The sequence below is a fragment of the Gopherus evgoodei genome, chromosome 20 (genome assembly GCF_007399415.2).
Source record: "Gopherus evgoodei ecotype Sinaloan lineage chromosome 20, rGopEvg1_v1.p, whole genome shotgun sequence".
NCBI classification, from domain to species: domain Eukaryota; kingdom Metazoa; phylum Chordata; order Testudines; family Testudinidae; genus Gopherus; species Gopherus evgoodei.
The window spans coordinates 15,998,697-16,013,268 of NC_044341.1; the positions used below are offsets into that span (position 1 = coordinate 15,998,697).

At 49.0% G+C, this 14,572-nt stretch overlaps 1 protein-coding gene across 8 annotated transcripts in view; it reads left to right on the plus strand.

Moving 5' to 3' along the window:
- HIVEP3 (HIVEP zinc finger 3) overlaps positions 1-14,572 on the plus strand; it is a 461,199-nt gene that overhangs the window by 242,691 nt on the left and 203,936 nt on the right. For 7 of the 8 annotated variants that reach the window (XM_030539428.1, XM_030539427.1, XM_030539430.1 and 4 more), the window contains one exon: positions 13,425-13,532. The exons of the other annotated variant lie outside the window; for it this stretch is intronic. The gene's annotated coding sequence lies outside the window, so the exon portion shown is untranslated. The remainder of the gene's footprint in view (positions 1-13,424; positions 13,533-14,572) is intronic. 8 annotated transcript variants of the gene reach the window in all.

Here is a 14,572-nt window from a genome sequence, read left to right on the forward strand (position 1 = left end):
GATGAATCCAATTAACCAGGACAATTGTCTGCAGATGGGTGTGTTTTACCTGTAAGTCTTCCTGTATAGGTGTGTGCTGGCAAGTGGGTAATGAAGTCTTGCAGTGACATGTGATCATGTCACCTGAACTGGAATCCATCTTTAACCTGGTGTCTTTCCATTGAGAAGGAGAGGGTGGAAACCCAGAGAGGGACCAAAGATTCTTGCCTTATGCCAAAGATATATAAAGGGGTGGAACAGAACAAAGAGATGGTAGGAGCCATCATGAAGAATCTCCTGGCTACCACCTGAGCTGGAACAAGATCTGTCCCAGGGGAAAGAATTGTGCCCAGGCGTGGAAGGTGTCCAGTCTGAGGAAAAGACTTACTGAAGCATCTATGAGGGTGAGAGTATCTGTATTCAGTTTGATTAGACATAGGGTATGTCTACACTACAGGATTATTCTGATTTTACAGAAACCGTTTTTTAAAAACAGATTGTATAAAGTCTAGTGCACGCGGCCACACTAAGCACATTAATTCGGCGATGTGCGTCCATGTACTGAGGCTAGCGTCGATTTCCGGAGCGTTGCATTGTGGGTAGCTATCCCTTAGCTATCCCATAGTTCCCGCAGTCTCCCCTGCCCTTTGGAATTCTGGGTTGAGATCCTTATGCATGATGGGACCAAAACAGTGTCGTGGGTGATTCTGGGTAAATGTCGTCAGTCAATCCTCCCTCCGTGAAAGCAACGGCAGACAATCATTTCACGCCCTTTTTCTCTGGATTGCCCTGGCAGACGCCATGGCACGGCAACCATGGAGCCTGTTTAGCCTTTTGTCACTGTCACCGTATGCTGCTGACAGACGCGGTACTGCAGTGTTACACAGCAGCATTCATTTGCCTTTGCAAGGTAGCAGAGACAGTTACCAGCCCTATATCACCGTCTGCAAATTGGAACTTGGCGATGATGGTTATCAATCCTTTTGTACCATCTGCAATTGGAAATTGGCGATGATGATTATCAGTCCTTTTGTACTGTCTGCTGCTGTCATGGGTGCTCCTGGCTGGCCTCGCTGAGGTCGGCCGGGAGCGCATGGACAAAAATGGGAATGATTCTCCAGGTCATTCCCTTCTTTATATTTTGTCTAAAAATAGAGTCAATCCTGCCTAGAGTATGGGGCAAGTCTATTTTAGAGAACCAGAGAGCACAGACGCTCCGGGTTAGAGCCCCAGAGATCCTGCAGAAATGATGAGCTGCATGCCATTCTAGGGGGTGCCCCTGAAACAACCTCACTCGTTGCTCCCCTTTTCCCCCAGCGCTCCTGGGCTACTGTGGCAGTGTCCCCCCATTTGTGTGATGAAGTAATAAAGACTGCAGGAATAAGAAACACTGACTTTTTAGTGAGATAAAATGAGGGGGAGGCAGTTTCCCACTGCTATTATAGTCCAGGCAGTACAGAATCTTCATTAGACATGAAATTGGGGGGGTGAGGAGCTCAGCCCCCAGCTGCTATGATGAGGACAGTTTTCAATCCTTTTGCACCATCTGCCGGGAATGACCAGGAGTCATTCCCATTTTTACCGAGGCCAGCCAGGAGCACTCATGGAATAATGATGGTTTCCAAACCTTTCTTACTGTCTGCCATCAGGAAAGGAAAAGGAGCAGATGCTGCTGTTCAGCGCCGCAGCACCGCATCTACCAGCAGCATGCAGTAGAGATACGGTGACATTGAAAAAAGGCGAGAAACGATTTTTTTCCCCTTTTCTTTCACGGGGGGGGAGGGAGTAAATTGACGACATATACCTTGAACCACCCGGGACAATGCTTTTGACCCTTCAGGCTTTGGGAGCTCAGCCAAGAATGCAAATGCTTTTCGGAGACTGCGGGGACTGTGGGATAGCTGGAGTCCTCAGTCCCCGCCTCCCACCCTCCATGAGCGTCCATTTGATTCTTTGGCTTTCCGTTACGCTTGTCACGCAGCACTGTGCTGAGTCCCTGCTGTGGCCTCTGTCTGGAGATTTTTTCAAATGCTTTGGCATTTCATCTTCTGGAACGGAGCTCTGATAGAACAGAATTGTCTCCCCATAAAGCGATCAGATCCAGTATCTCCCATACGGTCCATGCTGATCAGCGCTCCATGCTGGGCAAACAGGAAATGAAATTCAAAAGTTCGCGGGGCTTTTCCTGTCTACCTGGCCAGTGCATCTGACTCCAGATTGCTGTCCAGAGTGGTCACAACGGTGCACTGTGGGATAGCTCCCAGAGGCCAATACTGTCGAATTGCAGCCACACTAACCCTAATCTGAAATGGCAATACCAATTTGAGCGCTACTCCCCTCGTCGGGGAGGAGTACAGATATCGATATTAAGAGCCCTTTATATCAAAATAAAGGGCTTCGTTGTGTGGATGGATGCAGGGTTAATTCGTTTCAATGCTGCTAAATTTGGTATAAACACATAGTGTAGACCAGGCCATAGATTTGCGCATTTCATTTTATTTTGCTTGGTGACTTACTTTGTTCTGTCTGTCTTGGAACCACTTAAATCCTACTGTCTGTATTTAATAAAATCACTTTTTACTTACTAATTGACCCAGAGTATGTATTAATACCTGGGGGTGCAAACAACTGTGCATATCTCTCTATCAGTGTTATGGAGGGCGAGCAATTTATGAGTGTACCCTGCATAAGCTTTATACAGGATAAAACAGATTTATTTGGGGTTAGACGCCATTGGGAGTTGGGCATCTGGGTGTTAAAGACAAGAACACTTCTGTAAGCTGCTTTCAGGTAAACCTGCAGCTTTGGGGTAAGTAATTCAGACCCTGGGTCTTTGTTGGAACAGATGGGAGCATCTGGCTCAGGAAGTCGGAGTGCTGGAGTCCTGAGCTGGCAGGGAAAACAGGAGCAGAGGTAGTCTTGGCACATCGGTTGGCAGTTCCCAGCGGGAGTTCTGTGATCCAGCCCATCACAGACACTATATTAACCTTTTTCCAATCGTCCGGGACCTCCCCCGATCGCCACAAATTTTCAGAGATAATGGCCAATGGCTCTGCAATCAGTCAACTCCCTCAGCACCCTTGGATGCATTAGATCTGGACCCCTGGACGTGTGAATGTCCAGCTTTTCTAAGTAGTCCTTAACCTGTTTCCCCACTGAGGCCTGCTCACCTCCTCCCCATACTGTGTTGCCCTGTACAGCAGTCTGGGAGCTTACCTTGTCTGTGAAGACAGGCAAAAAAGCATTGAGTACTTCAGCTTTTTCTACATCTTGTCACCATGTTGCTTCCCCCATTCACTAAGGGCCCCACACTTCCCCTGACCACCTTCTTGTTGCTAACATACCCGTAGAAACCCTTCTTGTTACCCTTCACATCCCTTGCTAGCTGCAATTCCAATTGTGCCTTGGCCTTCCTGATTACACCCCCGCATGCTCCAGCAATATCTTTATACTCCTCCCTAGTCATCTGATCACAGATTCCTGTAGGGAAGAACCTAAGGTGCTGAACCATGTCGGGCAAGCTGGGCAAGCATGGTCACTACCCAGAGCCCGGACTAAGAGTGAGACAATCACACAATTCCACCCCAGGATCCACAAGACCTGACACCTGAAGGGGTGCACTCAGAGAGACCAATTGTGGGGATAGAGGTTCAGCTAGCTCTGTGACTGTGACCCACATGACTGCTGGCAAAAAGCATCTGAATTGGCAGGCATATCAACTTGGATTTGTACCTGTCGGTAGTTCTTGTCATGGTAAAATGCAGCTAGTTCTGGATGCTAGTACTTTTCACCACAGTATGGTACTTGTGTCCACTGGTTATTCCACTACAAAAAAGATGGTTTGCTATAATTTCTACTCTCAACATGTTGTCTGACAAATGTCAATTCAGAAGAAAAATCATTTTAATTATTTTCAAGACAAAAGGTTTCAGCTTTAACATTGAACAGATGCAATGTCTAAAATTAGCATAATGTTTCCTCATGCCTGTTACTTAGCAGGACTAAAGCATCTTTAATGTAAATGCTGGAATAGTAATGATACTTTGCAGGCACTATTCTTTTTTCCATTGGAAAGTCTCCTGAATGCTTTCAAAATAGTAATTCAGTATCACAACACCCCTGGGAGATTGGTAACATTATGATCCCCATTTTACAGTTGAAGAGACTGAGGTACTGAGAGAAGACATGAAGTCATACAGCCAGCCAATATAAGAACTGAGAATAAAACCCAGGAGTGCTGGGGTAAAATTTTCAAAAGCAACTCAGTGATTTAAATCAATGGAAGTTAGGTGTCCCAATACCTTTGAAAATCTGGCCCTTAGTCCCCTAGAGCCAGATTTATAAAGGTATTTAGGCACCTAAAGTTGTAAATAGACAGTGGGATTTTCAAAAGCACCTTGGTGCTTAACTCCCATTGATTTTGTTGATTATTTTGTAAGATCCCACTAGGTGCCTCTCTGCGTCTCTAGGCTCCTAAATTCCATTAACACTCTGGGCCCCAAGTTGCTTACACATTTTTGAAAATGTTACTCCTGATTTTTAATCCCCTCCTTCAACCACTGAAGTCCCAAACTTTCCAAATACAACCCAGAAGCGCTGACTCCCAGTCCCTTGTTCTAGTGCAGAAACTATAATGTACTAACCCCATGAGAGGATCATATAGCACTTTACACAGTCGTCCTAAATACTCATTAGGCAGGTAGATATTAATAGACCCATCTTGCAGATGGGAAGACTGGGCTACAGAGAGGTGAAGTGATATGCCCAAAGTTGTATATTGAGTCATTAGAAGAGCTGGGAAGAAAACCCAGGAGTCCTGGTTCACAGTTTCCAGCTCTAATTCAAGAACAATAGGGTTCCCAAATCTTTTCATAGGTTAAGCCAAACCTTAGTGCAGGGTTTCGTAATGGACACCTCCTGTCCTATTTACAAGTATATAGCATACCTGGGCAACTACAGCAATTGCTAATGTGGAAAAATAACATCAGGAAAATATTTAATGTAATTTTAGCTTCTGTTAATGTAATTTAGCTGCTGGAAACAAGGAGGACATTTAGAGGAGCATGTGGCCAACCAGAACTGTGCAGACCACCAGAGTAGGCTTTGTGGACCACTGTTTTGAAAACCTCTGTATTAGAATAAACTTCAGAGAACTAGGAAAAACAGTGAAAGGGTCAGAACAAGAGAGGTACAGGGCAATTTCCTTAATTCTATGAACAGCTTTAAAGAGAACTCCAAGACTGTAGGCAACTTGTGCACATCCTAGGCCAGGATAAGGTCAGCAGGAATGAGAGGGGTATGAGGAGATATTCCCTGGCAACTTTGTCAAAATGCTTAGGGGAGAGAAAAGTCTAGCCTTCAAATGTGAAGTCAAGTGTGGTTATTTTAACCATAATGGAATTGTGGACAGTGTTCCTGTTGGGAGGGCAGTCTCCCACCGCCGGTATGTTAACAAAGGGCTCCCATAAAGCTGTTCACCTTTAGCCTTTGTTGAACCCCATGTATCCTTGAGGTTTGCAGACAAGAGGAGGAGAGTCCCTGGGGAATTTTTCTTTTATCTTCCCATTTAAACAAAAACACTTTCTCCCAACCAGGGAAAGAGGCAAGCCTGCTGGGCAACCACATTTGTATTAATTGCACTTCATTGAGAATGTTTATATTATTCAGCTGAAAAATATACTGACTTTATGAGCAATGTGGCAGAGAGTCCAATTGACTGCAGCTTGGAGTGATGTGTGTGTGTGTTTTGTGAGAGAGGGTCTATGTATGGTATCTTCTCCTGGGAAATGTGATGAAAAGAGCTGATGCTTGGTGTTATACAGTGCATTGCAAAGGCAAACAATTCACCCTTCAGTCCCCATCTTTTATGAGCTCTGGAGTTAAGTGCTCTCAGATGGGGATGGTTTATCAGTACTATCCAGAGAGGGCAGGACTCACATCACAGGCAACAAGATTATCTCCTCACCTCCCATCAAATTGGGAGGTGGAATTTTAACAAGTGGCTCCCGAGAGACCCTTTCAGCTGCCCTATGTGAGAGGAAGGAAAAGAGAAGCACGTGCTTCAGAGGGAATCTGTCTATTTACTTAGCTAATCTAATCAAGTCACTTCTACAGACTCATCACCATGATATCTGAGAACCTTACAAAATGATAGGGATACAACTGATTTTTCCTCCCACTGCCTCAGTCAGCGATAGACCAAACTGACAGTTAAATCTGCTTGTGTTAGGTATCCTCATGTTTCTCAAAGTGTTCACGTGAGAGCTGCACCACATTCGTTCTGTGAATATGCAAATACTAAAGTGTATTTAGAGTTAGAAAAGAAACTGCTCCCTGTATCTGTATCTTTATTTAACTGGCAAGAAGCTGGATGTTCAGATGCTGGGTGGGGTTTCCAGTTCTGGCCATGGGGAACGCTAATCTTCTGATGGAGTTATTTTAATCTAGACAAGTCAGTGTAAGGGAAAATATTCAGCAGTCACATTTTACGCTATAACTGCCCTTCTGGTTTTACTGTTTTAGGATCTTTCTGGTTGGTGTGGCATGACCACAGTGAAGGCTTTACCACTCATCCATATTTGGAGAGAGACAGGTCAAATTCAGACATTGGGTATCAGTAAATGGGTACAACTCTCTTCAACTGCACCCCCTTATGTCAAGTGTGAATTCAGTGGAGAGAGTTCGTGGGTGTGTAAAATTAAATGTAAGCACCACCCCCTGCCCTTCACAGGCTAACTCTCCTTTTTGCCATGAATGAGAAGAGCTGTGTTGAAGCCCTGAGGAATTAGTCCATGCACACACACAAAGCAGATGTATTTCTACTGTACACTTAGCAGCTGTTTTGTCATTTCTGATATTGAAGCATTTGGGGGTTGAAATGAAGTTGTCCTGTGTCAGACTGGGGATAGGGCAGCATGGGGTTTTGGTGATAGATTTCCAATGATTAATTTTCCTGAAGAGCTATTTTTATTTACTGAGCAGAAATAAAATTCCATTGATGTCCACCCAGAAAAGCATATCCTACTGTTGCCCTGATATTGGAAAGCCTGCAGAGGGAAGAGCATGAAGGCTTGGCAATGATTTTTAAAATAGCAGGTATTTGTCTTAGTTTATACTAGAAAAAAAGCTTGCCACTATAGTTATAAAGGTATAAATATATCAGCAAAGCCTCCTCAGGCAACATAGCAATCTTTTGCCAGTATAAGCTTTGCCAGTACAGATTATACTGGTTCCTGAACAAAATATGCTCTACTGCCAAAAGCCCTTTTTTCCCCTGTATATCTTTGTCTGTGCTATGGGGAAATACTGTACATAAAAAAAATCATATCCCTAACCAACATTACTATGCTGGCAAAAGTTTGAAGTGTAGACCTGGCCGTAGATACAAAGCTGTTCTTGTGGTTTGTAAAAACCCTGACTTCCCACAGCTGCCTACATTCAAAGCTCAACATTTTGTTGCTTTGTCCTCTGAGATCATCTCAGGACTTAAATCCATACATTCTATCCATCGTCTTGGAAACCCCATAGTATATGGGAGCCACTAAAAACACCCATTGCCATCACCACATGGAAGAACAACAAGCCCATGCAGGTCTCCTTTGGCAGATCTTTTGTCTTATTGCAGCCATGTCCTCTCTTTACAATGGAAGATTTTGTCTGCACCTGTGAAGATAAAGGTAATCCTTTCAGTTCAGCTATGGGTACTAGTGGCAGTGACTTAACTCCCTCTCCCCCCCCCCACAAAGCACTTCATAAGTATAATGCCAAATCCCCCCTGAATGAGTGCCCCGTTTAAAAGTGGGCCTCTTACTAATCTATAACAGCAACAGACTCTAAAATCCTGTATAGGAATCCAGGGCTCTTCTGTTCAATCACTGAGGTTGCTAAAAATTGGTGTTAAGATTGAGGGTATTTACTGCTGAGTCATGCTGGCTTTGGAGGGCCAGTTAGCTCCATCTAGAATATAAAGGGTCTAAGTGCCTCTTTGGGGTGTAGAGAATTAGGACAGAGGAGGTCCCAAAAGGAAACCCTAGGAATGCCTAGTCTTGGAGGGACACTTTGAGGTTTATGTCATGGCAATATTTCTGCATTTCCAGTAAGGCCAAACCCCAGGAATAAGGGGGAATTTTGACACTTTCCCAGGCCGCGTTCGCTCTGCTGAGGACAGCATAGGCACACTGCCCATTCACACAATTTAGCTTGTAAGGTCAGTGTAGCAGATCGCTGACTCACTACCATGGCACCTCCTGATGGTCAGTCCAGGAATTAGCTCTTTTCCAGCCCCAGAGCACCTCCTGCCAGCCCATGTCTTGTCTGCCACAGGCCTGTGTCCCTTCAGTGCCCCTTACGTTGGGGTTCTGCCCCCAGCAGTACCCCCACACTCTAGGTCTCCCCTCCCAGGGGAACCCCCAACTCTCTATACCAGGGGTAGGCAACCTAGGGCACAGGTGCCAAAGGCAGCACACAAGATGATTTTCAGGAGCACTCACACTAGCCAGGTCCTGGCAGCTCTGCATGTTAATTTAATTTTAAATGAAGCTTCTTAAACATTTTAAAAACCTTATTTACTTTACATACAATAGTTTAGTTATGTATTACAGAAAGAGACTTAAAAACATTAAAATGTATGACTGGCACACAAAACCTTAAATTAGAGTGAATAAATGAAGACTCAGCACAGAACTTCTGAAAGGTTGCCGACCCCTGCTCTATACCCACCTTGCCTCAGTGGCTACTGCCAGTCATCATCCAGCCCCCATCCTCTGGGGCAGACCACAGTCTGTAATGGCCATTCATTACTAGCAAGGGGGTAGGACCAGCTGCTTCTGCTTATCCCCCAGCTACACCTCTGCAGCCCCACTACCTCTTTAGGCCTTAGACTAGAGTTCCCCAGCACTACTCTACCTCAGCTACCCTGTTCTCCTAGGCAGGAAAGCCCTTCTCACTCTCAGGCTGACCCTGCAGCTCTTTTATAGGGCCCAGCTTGGCCCTGATTGGCTGCCTCCCAGCCTCTTCTTATAGGCTCTCAGCCCCAGCCCTCTGCAAGAACTGGCTTTTAACCCTTTCAGGGCCAGAGCGGGGTAACTGCCCTGCTACAGTCAGGCACACTCCCAAGGCCCACTGGGGATATCAGTTGGCGGCTCCTCCATGGGGCCGTGAGCACGGGCGTGTACTTGGCGCGGTTTACCCCTGTCCCGGACACCTGCCCCTTCTGCGGCGTGAGGGAGACCCTGGCGCACGTGTACTTAGAGTGCGCCAGGTTGCAGCCCCTACACCGGCTCCTCACAGCCATCCTCTTACGTTTTTGGTTACACTTTTCCCCTCACCTCCTTCTGTATGCACTCCCTATCCGTGGCCGCACGAAGTCCCGGGACCTCCTGGTCAACCTCCTCCTCGCCCTGGCGAAAAAGGCCATCCACGCGACCAGGGAGGGGAGGTTGGCCGACGGAGACTCCGGTGACTGTGGGGCTTGCTTCCGCTCCATGGTCCGATCATGCATCCGGGCGGAGTTCCTCTGGGCGGCGTCCACTGGCTCCCTTGACGCCTTCGAGGAGCAGTGGGCGCTGTCCGGGGTTCTCTGCTCGGTGTCCCCGTTAGATTCCCTCCTTCTGACCCTTTGACCTCACTCCTGTCCCTGTTCTTCTATTAGTTGTCCCCCGCACTCAGTGGGTTCTGTGGCCCTGTGGTTCCTCCCCTTAGGCTGGGGGAGGATCCTTTAGCAGTGGGCGGGCTTTGCCTGCCCACTTCCCAGACACCCAATAGATACAGTCAGGCACACTCCCAAGGCCCACTGGGGATATCAGTTGGCGGCTCCTCCATGGGGCCGTGAGCACGGGCGTGTACTTGGCGCGGTTTACCCCTGTCCCGGACACCTGCCCCTTCTGCGGCGTGAGGGAGACCCTGGCGCACGTGTACTTAGAGTGCGCCAGGTTGCAGCCCCTACACCGGCTCCTCACAGCCATCCTCTTACGTTTTTGGTTACACTTTTCCCCTCACCTCCTTTTGTACGCACTCCCTATCCGTGGCCCCACGAAGTCCCGGGACCTCCTGGTCAACCTCCTCCTCGCCCTGGCGGAAAATGCCATCCACGCGACCAGGGAGGGGAGGTTGGCCGACGGAGACTCCGGTGACTGTGGGGCTTGCTTCCGCTCCATGGTCCGATCACGCATCCGGGCGGAGTTCCTCTGGGCGGCGTCCACTGGCTCCCTTGACGCCTTCGAGGAGCAGTGGGCGCTGTCCGGGGTTCTCTGCTCGGTGTCCCCGTTAGGTTCCCTCCTTCTGACCCTTTGACCTCACTCCTGTCCCTGTTCTTTTATTAGTTGTCCCCCGCACTCAGTGGGTTCTGTGGCCCTGTGGTTCCTCCCCTTAGGCTGGGGGAGGATCCTTTAGCAGTGGGCGGGCTTTGCCCACCCATTTCCCAGACACCCAATAGGTACAGTCAGGCACACAGGTATCCAGGATCGGCCGTAGGGGTTTGAGCGCTCTAGGTGTACAGCAATTTCGCTGCCCGCGTGCTGGTCCCATGGCTCTGGTGGGGCTGCCGCAGTGGTGCCTGCGGAGGGTCCGGTGCTCCGTGGCTCTGGTGGAGCTGCCGCAGTAGGGCCTGCGGGAGGTCCACCAGAGCCCCGTGAGGAGCCGACCATCCGCAGGCACCACTGTGGTAGCTCCACCGGAGCCGCGGACCAACGGACCCTCCGCAGGCACCACTGCGGCAGCCCCACCAGAGCTGCCTGCCGCCCCCTCCGGCAAAATGCCGCCCACCAATTATTCTGGAGCCCTAGGCGATTGCCTAGGCTGCCTAAATGGTAGCGCCAGCCCTGCAGGTATCCCACACTTTTTTGTCTGTGGGCTGAGTTCAGTGTCCTCCAGAGTTCATGCAGCAATTCTGTGGAAAAGCTGATTTGGTGTCATCACTTGTGAAAGCTTCCACATGTAAAATCTGAGTGAAAATGAAATTGGAAACCTGGCTCCTTTCCCACAACTGTGACTAATATGTGATCTGGGCATGCTAGAGATAGTCTCATACTTGTAGGTAGTTGCTCTGCTGTCATAAGGCACATGGTGCTCCCATTAAATGGCTGGGCCAAGCAACATAAAGAGGCTTGCAGGCTGCAGTGAATGTAGTTTAGGAACTAGTAGTGTAACCAAATGTTAATGGCTTCAGACTTACCTGCTCCCAGCAGGACTCCCCCCTCGCTGATTCATCCTACACACAATGGAGGCCAGGCTGGAAGCTTGGCATCGCCTCGTGGTACTTTCCAATGGCTCAAGAGCGCTGCACGAGTGCCCAGCATACGGACCTGGCCCCCGATCTGTTTTAAGGGAGAGCACTAGCTAAACAGCAGAGAGCAAGTGATTCAGTGTGTGCGGATTAGGGACTTTGCTGGCTTGACTTAGTGGTGGATCAGCGGAAGGTCTGGTATGAGTCCCCTTATGACACTGCCATACAATAAACGTTACTGTGCGTGTCCCGTGCTAGGCAGGGGAGGGGCAACGTGGCTGTCAGATGCTGCTGTGAGCCCTGGAAGGTGCCTGTTCTGTTTTTCAGCTGGGGAGTGTCCTGTGGTGGGAAGCCTGCTGTAAATGATCCCTGCGGCCTTTCCCTCCCCCTCTCCAAGGAGGGGTGTGCAGGGCTTTCCTGTTCACACTACATGATAAGAGACTGTGTGCCCTATTCCCAGGGGAGTAAGCAGCCTAACCCAGAGTGAGAGGGGCAGCATTTTCACATCTTCCAACCTTGCCTCTAAGGCCAAGTCTACACTAAGAAAAACGTATGTTGACACGGGTCAGCTTAGCAACGTCCAGATCCCAGGCAAGCTGTGGTTTTAACCTGTTAACTGCTGGGGCTAAATCCTGGGAGCCAGCTCACACCTGTTAACACTCCCCCTTGCGTGTCCAGCCCAGGCTGTTTGGCCCATCGCAGTTAACACGTGTTAAAATCACCCCTTTTCCTAGGGGCCACCAGCCTCTCCCTGGCTAGATCCCCACCCCCGGTTGGGTTCCCTGGGCAGTGCCCCTTCCCCACGCCTTGCCCCCGCTGGAGCTACAGCTGCTGGGGCTTGGGCCGCGGGTGATGATCCCTCCTGCCCCGGCCCGGCTGCTCCCTGCACCGGCCACCGAGCTCCAGCCTCCCCGCGGGAGCGGGGCAGCGTCCGCCAGGCGCAGCTCGCAGGGGGCGGCCGGGCGCTCTGCGTCCCACCCCTCGCCGGAGCCCGGCCCGGCTCTGCCGACATCGCGGGGACCCTGGGGCCGGGCTGAGCCCCCGCCGAGCGCAAGTGGGAGGGCGCGTGTCACGGGGCGGGGGCTGGGCAGCGGGGGAGGAGGATGTGGGGATGGAGAGGATGGCTGGAGGCAGACGGCAGAGATGGGGCTGGAGGGGAGGCACACAGACACACAGACACACACACTGATTGTTTTCTGCCTTCCCTTTGCTCGCTTCTCCCAGCGCCTCTGCTTGCACAGGGCTCGGCTCTGAGCAGAGCTGCTGGTGCCTGCAGGGCATCTCCAGGGGGCTGCTTTCTGCTCTCAGCTTGTGTCCTCCTGGTAAGTGCATTTGGCTGATGTCAGGCAAGCGCCAGAGCCCACAGCAGCCACTCCGCACTGCTGTTCTCCATGCTGCACGGGGAGGTGACAGCTGGCTCAGGAGGAGCTCAGCTGCCCTAGCACTGAGCCACAGGGCCAGTCCCATCAGCTGGTAGTCAATACACCAAGGTGGGTTGGGTTCAGGCTAATCTACCCATCCCTTATCAGGGTGTCTGTCCCTGAGAGAGACTCTTCTGCAAATAGCACTGGCCTCATAGCCCATTAGTTTCTTATTGGGATTGGAATTTGGCAAGTGATTCTTGCTTGAGACAGACAGTCCTTGTTCTGTTTTATTCGGATTATTATACAGCACCTGTCAGCATGGTATCTGAGCACCTGACAGTCCAGAGGCAGGGCAGGCTCCTTAACAGAGACCTGCAGTGAGATGCAGTCTGAGCTTTACCCACTGCTGCAGATTGGTTCTGAGAACAATTGTGATGACAGTCTCACTTAGCCACTTTCAGATGGCACTAGCCTGCCAACAAGTGAGCATTTGTGATGGAGGGGCTGTGTGTGTGAGTGTGTGTGTGTGTGAGAGAGAGAGAGAGATTTTTATGTCAGTGTCTGGGGTCAAGATTTGATGGATTTTTGCAAATTTTTAAAGGAAGAAATGTTTGCTAGAAGTATAAGGAGTTTGGCCCAGGAGATGGTTGTGTCAGTAATGCGCTGTTAACAAGTTGTGCAATGCATGAGAACCAGCCAAGGGCTGAAGGATTCCCTTGTCTGTATCGAAAGCTACAGCAGCTGCTTGACAACAGGAAACAATGTGCAGTGAATGGAAAAAGTGGGTGGTGCTCACTGAACAACTTCCCTTTACATCACTGCCCAAATAAGGAGCTTTAAAGTAACCTTTTCTATTACAGCCCATCAGAACATCCCCCTGGAGACTCAGGGTTCCTGTCTCTTACAAGGCACAGTCATGAGAGAGAGAAAGCTGCAGTGCAGGGGGCATAGGAGCCGAGTCGATGCAGGTAATGAAATCCTGATTGCTTCATACTAGGCAATGAATGTTCAGGGAGGGTTTTTTTCCCTCTTATCAGCTGTGGTCAGGTCAGGGGGGGGGAGGGAGGTGCAGCAGATTGGGCAGAAGTGAAGTAAGGGCAGTTGTAACACTCAGGCATGTCTCCCCGATGAGGTCACTGTAAATGAGTAACCAGGAGTTACTGGATGTAGGACTCCTGTATCCTGTAAACATGAACGGCTTGTTTCTCTTGATCCTTTGCCAGGCAGCCCAAGCGCCAATGCTGGCAAATAAACAAACAGCAGTTTGAATGTTAATGGAAGTGCATATATAACTGATGTTCTCGGGGAGTCCTGTCCGGGACTGTCACTCGTGGTACCGAGTAGCACTGGCAGTTTGGGGGCCATCAGTCTGGAACGGCTTGGTTTTTTGGAGGGGGAGAGGTCGTTAGTAGAAGAAAGCAAGTGGCAAATAATAGGGATGCTGTCATGCAACATCTGATTACAATATGCAGCTAGTTTAGTAAAGTTCTGCAGTGAGGCTTTCTATCAGAGCGACTTTCCAAACCCTGAGACAGAAAATATCTGCAAGCTGAGTGCAGTAAGAGAGAATGGCAAAATTTGCTAGAATAGTGGAGTAAAGGGCCTTTAGAGAGCTAAACATGTTGGGCATTTTATTCTTTTCAATATTTTATTGGAGATTAACACCTCCATATCAGCATAAAATGAGGCAGTTTTAAAAATGTATTAAGTTTGTGTAAATGAGCTCTAATGATTTAAGCACCCTAATCCTTCTCAATGGAAATTAATAGCACCTGTTATGTAGCCAAAGCTGTGTTCTGAAATTCAGACATGCACTGAACTGCTGCATGCAAATGTGTGGATGTTTATTCTAGGAATGGTGTTGATGGAAAGGACTGGGTTTGTTTTTTTTTCATTTTCTGAGCCTTTGAGAATTGGAACTAATTGTGCAGCTACCACAAAAGTGTCTCTGGCCCAGTTAAACTCTGGCAAGTGAAAATGGTTGGGGCAATTGACCTGACTTGCAGCA